The sequence below is a fragment of the Amia ocellicauda genome, chromosome 12 (assembly GCF_036373705.1).
Source record: "Amia ocellicauda isolate fAmiCal2 chromosome 12, fAmiCal2.hap1, whole genome shotgun sequence".
Taxonomy (NCBI): Eukaryota; Metazoa; Chordata; class Actinopteri; order Amiiformes; family Amiidae; genus Amia; species Amia ocellicauda.
This window is the reverse complement of record NC_089861.1, coordinates 37,631,792-37,641,159: the sequence shown is the minus strand read 5'-3', so window position 1 is coordinate 37,641,159 and position 9,368 is coordinate 37,631,792.

Here is a 9,368-nt window from a genome sequence, read left to right as displayed (position 1 = left end):
GCAGAGGAGGTTGCTCCTCCTCTATCTTTGAGTGTTTAGCTGTTACTGTTTCTTCAGTTATATTTGTACTATATTACCTTGTTATAGTGTTAAAATGTATTTTCATTTAATAGTGTGGTTTTTCAAAGTAAATACTTTTTATATACAGTAATCATATTAACTAAAACAAATATGATATTCTTTTTAGTAAAAATAATACTAATCGTTAATGTTATTTATTGTTTGTTATTGATTGTTAAAAAAATATGTTTTAGCTCACAAGTTTTTGTGTTCTTTTCTTGGTAAAGCATTTTAGCACCTTTTTGCCATGTATTGAACAAATAAGTGCTGTTTTTTATTTGACCTATTTGTATATATTTGCACAGTATATAATGTTACATAAGGGTCCAGGGATTGAATGTTACACTCATAACTTATTGTTCAGACATTAATACATAGATTTTGTTTTGCATGTAAATACTTGTTTGAGGTCATAACACTTTGTTGTAAAAGGTACTTCTTAACATACAGTGTTAAAGATGCATTCTAGTGATGTTGGGGGGAGTTATGTACCCATTCTCTCCAGTCAGGCATTTTCTTTATTTTTGCATATTAAGGGGACCCTATTTTGTTCACTAATACCATTCCCTCTTGCACTGAACACATGCTCAAGGAATGTGTCCATATTGAAGCACTTTTGGGGGTGAGGTGGGTGGAAAAGTTGTCTGTATTGTCTTGTGTTCATGGCAAGAAGGCATCACCGTTGTCTATTGTGTTCATTTTAAAATACATTTGTCACTAGCAAATGGTAGCAAATATGGTGGTACATTAATGCTGGATTGTTATGAATAGCCCAGCTTATCCTTGTAATTTGCTTCAATCTTGACTTACAAACTGAGGTTTTAAAACCAATTTTAAAAGCATGCCCCCAGACCCCCCTAGCAGACCTCTCTGTAATAATCATGGCCTCCTTATGGCCCCCGCCCCATTTTCAAAATCCTAGAAATCACCCCTGTTCATCAGTGAAATGATTTTTGTCCTGTTTTTCATGTTGTACAGAATTGATTTCTTATTATCATGGTTGTACAGTAAACTGTCCAATTTATTAATTCGGGACCGTTTAGGCTGGAGTTTAGGCTCACTCAAATCTTCCTCTTGAAAGTGGCGACTGCAGACGCTAGTATGAGGGGTTATGCTGAACTGCTCACACCAAATATTTTGTATCCACTTTTTGAGAGTATCGTCCATGGTAGGGAAAGTATGAAAAGAAAGCTCAACACGCAGTTGAACTAGAGGAAGCCTCACGCAGTGGGACATCTGATACCCCACTCCCCCGCTGTTATTGTGAAAATGGTGCGGTCGAAACACTTGGCCAGTCAGATGTGCGGAACACACTGATGTGCATTTTGCAGCTCAGCAAAGCGGAAACTGACTAGCGAGTCAAAATGCCTCACCAAAGGCAAAAATCAGGGGACAGAGAGGAAAAGGAATCGAAAGAAGCAGAGAGGCAATGGCCACATTTCTTGCAAAGCATGAACACCAGGTATGATAGGCGAAGCTGAACATGGCAAAAGTGAGGAGCTGGTAGACTCGCAAATAAAACGTCAAGTAACGTCAGCTTTAAGTAACGTTAGCACATTCACTTCACTAGATAAGAAAAAAAAAAAAACACTGCTTCACTGGCCATGAGAAGGGCTGTGTACCAACCCGGTATTAAACGGGCCCCGGTGCTAAATGATTAAAGACTGTAGTATTGATGAGCTCCGACGTTACGGTTCTTTTGAACGTGTCGGTGTCATTGGAAATCCAAGAATAAAGCAGGATATGCAATAAACGATTCAATAATTATTCATCTTAAATGCCACAGGCGAACTGGGGTTAGTGAAGTAAAATAAACAAATAAACCACACTACAAACCAAACACTAAATGTGAAAACAAATCGTGATCATTGTAACAACTCAACTCCAAAAAAGAAACCATTCAAATAAGAAACCCCAACTACCCGTTCACCAAGTGGCAATTAGACAGATGACTTTTAAAACTATTGTACGTTACAAATGATAATATAACAGTAGTTTAAAGATGGATACAAACAAAGCAAAAAATACATAAAATCCATTGTCAGCATGATTAAACAAAAGTTACCTAAAATGCAGTTTAAATACAGTTACCTCGGGGAGGACAGGTATGCAGAGCAGCTTCCTTCATCCAAATCCTGTCACAGACAGTTAGATGAGTTGGGAGCTGTGAACACAGGTGGGACTTGATAGGGGTGGGACACTTTCCTGGTTTTCTTCTAGTTTTACCCCTGTCAGAGGTCCCAGTTTAATACTAATGTCTAATCAGATTAATCTGTGTCCCAGTCTCCCTCTTTCATATGATATGCAAGTATTACTGATGTAACAAATATCATTTTATTTTCTAGAAAAGGGTGAGGTGACACATTAGCTGACTAAAGTAGGTAGAAACTTTTTTTTTTTAATCTGTGTACTATTTGTCAATAGTGAAGTCATGCTGGATTCCAAGACATGTCTCAGGCTGCCCTCTGACAGAGAAGGAGCTCACCTAAAGGATTATTAGGAACACCTGTTCAATTTCTCATTAAAGCAATTATCTAATCAACCAATCACATGGCAGTTGCTTCAATGCATTTAGGGGTGTGGTCCTGGTCAAGACAATCTCCTGAACTACAAACTGAATGTCTGAATGGGAAAGAAAGGTGATTTAAGCAATTTTGAGCGTGGCATGGTTGTTGGTGCCAGACGGGCCAGTATGAGAATTTCACAATCTGCTCAGTTACTGGGATTTTCACCCACAACCATTTCTAGGGTTTACAAAGAATGGTGTGAAAAGGGAAAAATATCCAGTATGCGGCAGTCCTGTGGGTGAAAATGCCTTGTTGATGCTAGAGGTCAGAGGAGAATGGGCCGACTGATTCAAGCTGATAGAAGAGCAACTTTGACTGAAATAACCACTTGTTACAACCGAGGTATGCAGCAAAGCATTTGTGAAGCCACAACACGTACAACCTTGAGGCGGATGGGCTACAACAGCAGAAGACCCCACCGGGTACCACTCATCTCCACTACAAATAGGAAAAAGAGGCTACAATTTGCACAAGCTCACCAAAATTGGACAGTTGAAGACTGGAAAAATGTTGCCTGGTCTGATGAGTCTCGATTCCTGTTGAGACATTCAGATGGTAGAGTCAGAATTTGGCGTAAACAGAATGAGAACATGGATCCATCATGCCTTGTTACCACTGTGCAGGCTGGTGGTGGTGGTGTAATGGTGTGGGGGATGTTTTCTTGGCACACTTTAGGCCCCTTAGTGCCAATTGGGCATCGTTTAAATGCCACGGCCTACCTGAGCATTGTTTCTGACCATGTCCATCCCTTTATGACCACCATGTACCCATCCTCTAATGGCTACTTCCAGCAGGATAATGCACCATGTCACAAAGGTCGAATCATTTCAAATTGGTTTCTTGAACATGACAATGAGTTCACTGTACTAAACTGGCCCCCACAGTCACCAGATCTCAACCCAATAGAGCATCTTTGGGATGTGGTGGAATGGGAACTTCGTGCCCTGGATGTGCATCCCACAAATCTCCATCAACTGCAAGATGCTATCCTATCAATATGGGCCAACATTTCTAAAGAATGCTTTCAGCACCTTGTTGAATCAATGCCACCTAGAATTAAGGCAGTTCTGAAGGCGAAAGGGGGTCAAACACAGTATTAGTATGGTGTTCCTAATAATCCTTTAGGTGAGTGTATATATATATATATATGTGTGAACCCTGCAAATAGAAAAATAAAATTAGGTTATAAGTTGCTGACTAGTGCTAATGTTTTTATATTTAACGTGTGTGTGTGTGTGTGTGTATATATATATATATATATATATATATATATATATATATATATATATATATATATATATATATATATATATATATATATATTCACACAAACACACACACACATATATATACACTGTATACAGTGGCTCTCAAAAGTATTCACTCCCCTTGGACTTTTCCACATTTCCTTGTGTTACAACAGGAAATCAGTTTTTGTAGTTTTTGCCACTGATCAACACAGAAAATGTCCATAATGTCAAAGTGAAAACTGCAAATTGTTCTAAATGAATTACAAATACAAAACAGAAAATAATTGAATGCATAAGTAATCACCCACTTCAGTCAATATTTGGTAGAGGCGCCTTTGGCAGCAATTACAGCCATGAGTCTATGTGGATAAGTCTCTACCAGCTTTGCACATCTGGAAACAGCAATGTTTGCCCATTGTTTGTAAAATTGCTCAAGCTCCATCAAGTTGGATGGGGACCTTTGGTGAACAGCAATGTTCAAATCTTTCCACATATTCTCAATTGGATTGAGGCCCTGGCTTTGACTGGGCCACTCCAGGACATTCACCTTTTTGTTTTTAAGTCACTCCAGTGTGGCTTTGACTGTATGTTTGGGGTCATTGTCCTGCTGGAAGGTGAATCTTCTCCCAAGTCCCAGGTCTCTTGCAGACTCCAGCAGGTTTTCTTCCAGGGTTTCTCTGTACTTTGCTGCATCCATTTTGCCCTCTATTTGTCCTGATGCAGAGCATCCCCATAGCATGATGCTGCCAGCACCATGCTTCACGGTAGGGATGGTGTTCTCAGGATGATGTGCAGTGTTAGGCTTGCGCTAAACATAGTGCTTGGCGTTGAGGCCAAACATCTCTATTTTGGTCTTATCAGACTCATCTAGCCGAGATTTGATGTGAGTTTGTTTCAACAATGGCTTTAGTTTTGCCACTCTCCCATGAAGGCCACTTTTGTGAAGCACCCAGGCTATTGCTGCAGTCTGCACTCTGTCTCCCAGCTCAGCCGTGGAAGACTGTAACTCTTGGTGGCCTCTGTGACTAGTGCCCTTCTCGCCCAGATACTCAGTTTTTGAGGATGACCTGATCTAGGCAGATTCACAGTCTTGACATTTTATCTCCATTTCTTAATAATGGCCTTTACTGTGTTCCAGGGGATATTCAATGCCTTGGAAACGTTCTTATTTCCTACCCCTGATTGGTGCTTTTAAAGAACCTTATTCCGGATTTGATTTAATGATGTAGTTTCTGTTAGGAATTGTACTAACCAACTGTGGGACTACTAGAATTACATTTTTATATTTTAATCAGAAGAATTCAAATAGTTTAAATAAAACAAATTAACTGTGTAACATGATTGTCACCGAAAGTTACAAAATTCAACAAAACAATCTGTAATTTGTATACAATACATTCACAATTAAACAAAATATACAAATTACATTTAATTTTACTTTATTTTCTCAACTCTGTCTTATCTTACTTTTAATAGGAAATGTAATGTATTTTTTACCCCTCATAAAATAACACAGTACCTAACCAAAATATTAGGAAATGGTATAAGGCAAGGCAAGGGAAAACAAAAACAAGCCATATGTATAGCTTGGTTATGTAACAGACAATCCAGAAAATATAGTAAAGTCTGTAAAAGAAACTCTCTGCACTGGACACGTTCGAAGCAAACATATGCTGACTTCACCAATTGTGCCATCCTATACTAAAGCACCAGTGTCATTGGACTTCTTTTGGTTTAGTTTATTCAATCAATAATCACAGGGTAGCCACAGAGCGCTTTACAGAGTGGTAAACACAACAAATGTACAGCAAAATAAAATAATACATAAATACAATAAAGTAAAATAAATATAGACCTGTAAACAGTTTACATGATCTAAAATAAAAAAGTGAACATTTAAATAAATAAACCATTTAGGCACGGAGGAGAGAAAAACTAAAAACTAATCATTAATTAATAATATTGTGTATTATGTGAATAATGAATGGCAGAGATTGTTTTAGCAGTTTAGTGGATATAGGGTCTAGTGCGCAGGTTGTAGTATTCATTTTAGTAATTAAGGAGACCAATTCCTGGTGATTTACTGCATTCAATGAGTCCAAGGTAGGCAGGGGCTGTGAAGGACTGCAGACATCGGCTATAGTATTTGTGTGTGTTTCCACTTCTGTCTGTTTTCTAATGCCGTTAACTTTGCTATTGAAATGATCCATGAAGTCATTGCAGGTAATATTGGGGGGGATAACCTCTGAAGGCTTTAAATGCTGATTAGTAAGTGTCGATATTGTATTAAAAAGAAAACGCGGGTTATTCTTATGCGTCTCTATTCAATTAGAGTAGTAGGCAGACCTAGCAGAGGACAGGGCTTGCTTGTATCTTTTTATAATGCCATATGGAAGACCATATGGAAGTTTTGTTGCTCTCCATTTACGTTCATATCTACGGCATCCTGTTTAAAGTGAGCGAGTGTGTTCGTTAAACCATGGTGAGTGGTTTGTTGCTTTAATCTGTCGTGTCCTTAATGGAGCTACTGTATCTAAAGCAGTGCTTAGTGTATTGTTGAAATTATTTAATAATTCATCTACAGATCCTGTTTTGATAAAGCTAGCATTTGACAACAGAGTAGTACACTTATGAATAGCAGTAGGATTTAGGCAGCAAGTTTCTATGTTCCTCTCCTGTGTGTCTGATTCTACTCCAGGCAGCTCAAATGTAATTAGGCAGTGGTCAGAAATCATCTGGTTCTGGGGTGATATTATTAAGTTGTGAATCTGTACCCCATGGGTAATAACTAGATCCAGTGTGTGATTGTGATGATGTGTGGGTCCTGACACATGCTGAGTGAAGCCTACAGACTCCAATAGGGACAAGAAACTAACACTGAGGGGGTCGTCTTTAATGTCAATATGTATGTTAAAGTCCCCCAAAATAATGAGTTTACCATGGTGTATGGCTAAGTCAGATAAGAGATCGCTAAATTCGGTCATAATAAAGGAATAGGGGCCTGATGGCCTATAAACAGCTATAAGCTGAAGGTGGATTAAGCCTAAACCTGGTGAATTTCAAAAGATGTGAAGCTGTCAAATGGCTTAGTAGATAGGCGCAGGTCTGTGCGGTAGATGGTGGCTAGGCCCCCCCCACGGCCTGTTGTACGGGCCTTCTGGCATTAAGAGAAGTCAATAGGGGAGGCTTCTACTAATGGAATAGTGTCGTCTGGTCTTAACCAGGTCTCTCCAAGCCAATGAAAAATTACTGTTTTAATAGGATAACTATTCATTTTGTTTGTATAAGATTTAATTTCAGGATTATGTGATTTATTCGATGCCCCCAGGCATGGATCTACGATCGGGGTCAGGTTATGCTGGAAGTTACAGGCAGACTGCAGTGTAGGACTGCGAGGCTGCAGCCCGACCGGTGCTCTGAAGAGTCACGTTTTTATATTCTAATGAAAGAACCATTTGTTTATTGATAATACATATTTCGTAATTATACATATGATATCCATCCAAGACTTGGTCACCTGTTGCTCTTAGTACTTTCTTCAAATGTACTTAACCAAGGAGTACAGTACATTCAAGACGATTATATTAATTTTCTTTTTTAAAAAAAAACTGGTGGTTCAGTTAATTTGCTACAGAAATTCGATACCCTCTCAGTAATGTGTAGATTGCTAAATGGAGAGTCTTTGACAGCATAAACATATTAACTGTGTAGTGGTGCACCTCAACAGCTTAACAAGCTTTCCATTTCCATTTTCAAAATAAGAAGCAGAATGTGCTCACAGGGCTCCCCAATTATTGACATTTGAGGCCAGAGGAGTAAATTGATGCACATTGAATGTCATATTTTTTTCTCCATAAAGGATCTGAACACGAATTACAAATTCTACAAGGATAAGGGCAGCAAAATGAGTATCCCGCTTATCAATTTCACTTTCTAACAATATATGCATTGGTTGCACAAGCAGAGCAAATTGAGCATTATTTAAGAAGCATCTTTCAATCACAAAGGCAACATGTTCCCTATGACCCACTGGGCTTTGGAAAGCTGTTCCTCTGCTCTATATCGGACCTCCGGATCATTTGTTTGTTGCTAATTGATTGGTTTAAGCCGCAGGTGCGTACAATCCCCCAGGAAATTATATACTAGGCTGCAATTTAGTGCGTCTCCTCCACTTGTGTTGCAATCTGACCCAAAGGGCAACACCTTTGAGTTACTAACTTAATCCTGTACCAATGTTTACATATTAGATAACTTTCACCATCTGCTGTCAGAGAAACAATGCACTATGTTTGGCTAAGCTCTATGCTAAGTACAGAACACACTTATTCCTGGGTAGCTGCTGCCAAGCTGGAACAGGCTGGCACACAAAATCAGGCGCCTGCAAAACAGTTTATATGTTATTGCTCAACTGTCATAAATTGTAGAATACATGATCTCGATAAAAGCTCAGACATTTATCACACAGAGCAAGCCAGCTAAGTGATGAAAGGAACCATAACCATTTAATGTGCCTTTTCACAATTGCTGGCGCTCTGTGCCACGATCAGCCGTGTTCAGCCAGCATTAATGACACAGGCCGCTTGTCTAGAACGGCAACATGAATTGAGCACCATCAGAGTAAACAGACAGTCGCAGTGCGGGGGCTTCTGTAGACTTTCACAATTATCCGAATTTACTTTTCTCGCTTTAATTCTGTGCTCTCTATATTATCGCTGGATCCAGGGGACTGGGGACAGTGCTGGCTCAGTACCGGTACACTGTGTGTGTGTGTGTGTGTGTGTGTGTGTGTGGGGGGGGGGTGGCGGGGGGGGCGTGCTGGGCATCCCAGGTGCTGCTGTCTTAGACCGAGGTGGAGCCCGAGTGGTAGTCTGACGTCACCTTCTCTGTGGCACTCGTCACTTCCTTAGTTATTGTCATCATCGCCGCTGCTGGGGAAACTCTCCACTTGAAATGCGTCATTGTCCTCACCATACCTGGAGAAATAAAATAAAACGGTTCAGAATGGTTACTGGAAATCAGGGTGTGTGCCCTGCGCTGAAACCAAACACAAGAAAGGACGAGAGTGAAAAGGAAGAAAGGGAAATAAGGAGAGAGAAACGCTCACCTGCATCACAGCTCTCCAGGGTCGACCCATAGTGAGCGCCCAACAAACCAAATGGCCCATCCCTAGCTCCATAATATCACTATCTATATCATATATGTTTGCTTATATATTGACTTAAATACGGTGTTGCTTATTTATGGTGTATGCAACTGTGTTAAAGGATTTATGTACAAGGTTTCTTCAGTTTAATCCAGTACCCCCCCCCAATACCAAATGGCCCATCCCTAACTGCACAATATCACTCTATACGTTTCCAGTACATTTCTATATAAAATACTACCGGAGTAAGGCTGGAGGACACAAACCGAACGCAACCGCTGGCACATTGTCAGTTGCTCGCATGCGCGAAACTAGTGAACCGAATAGCGCACCGAATAGCGCACCGAG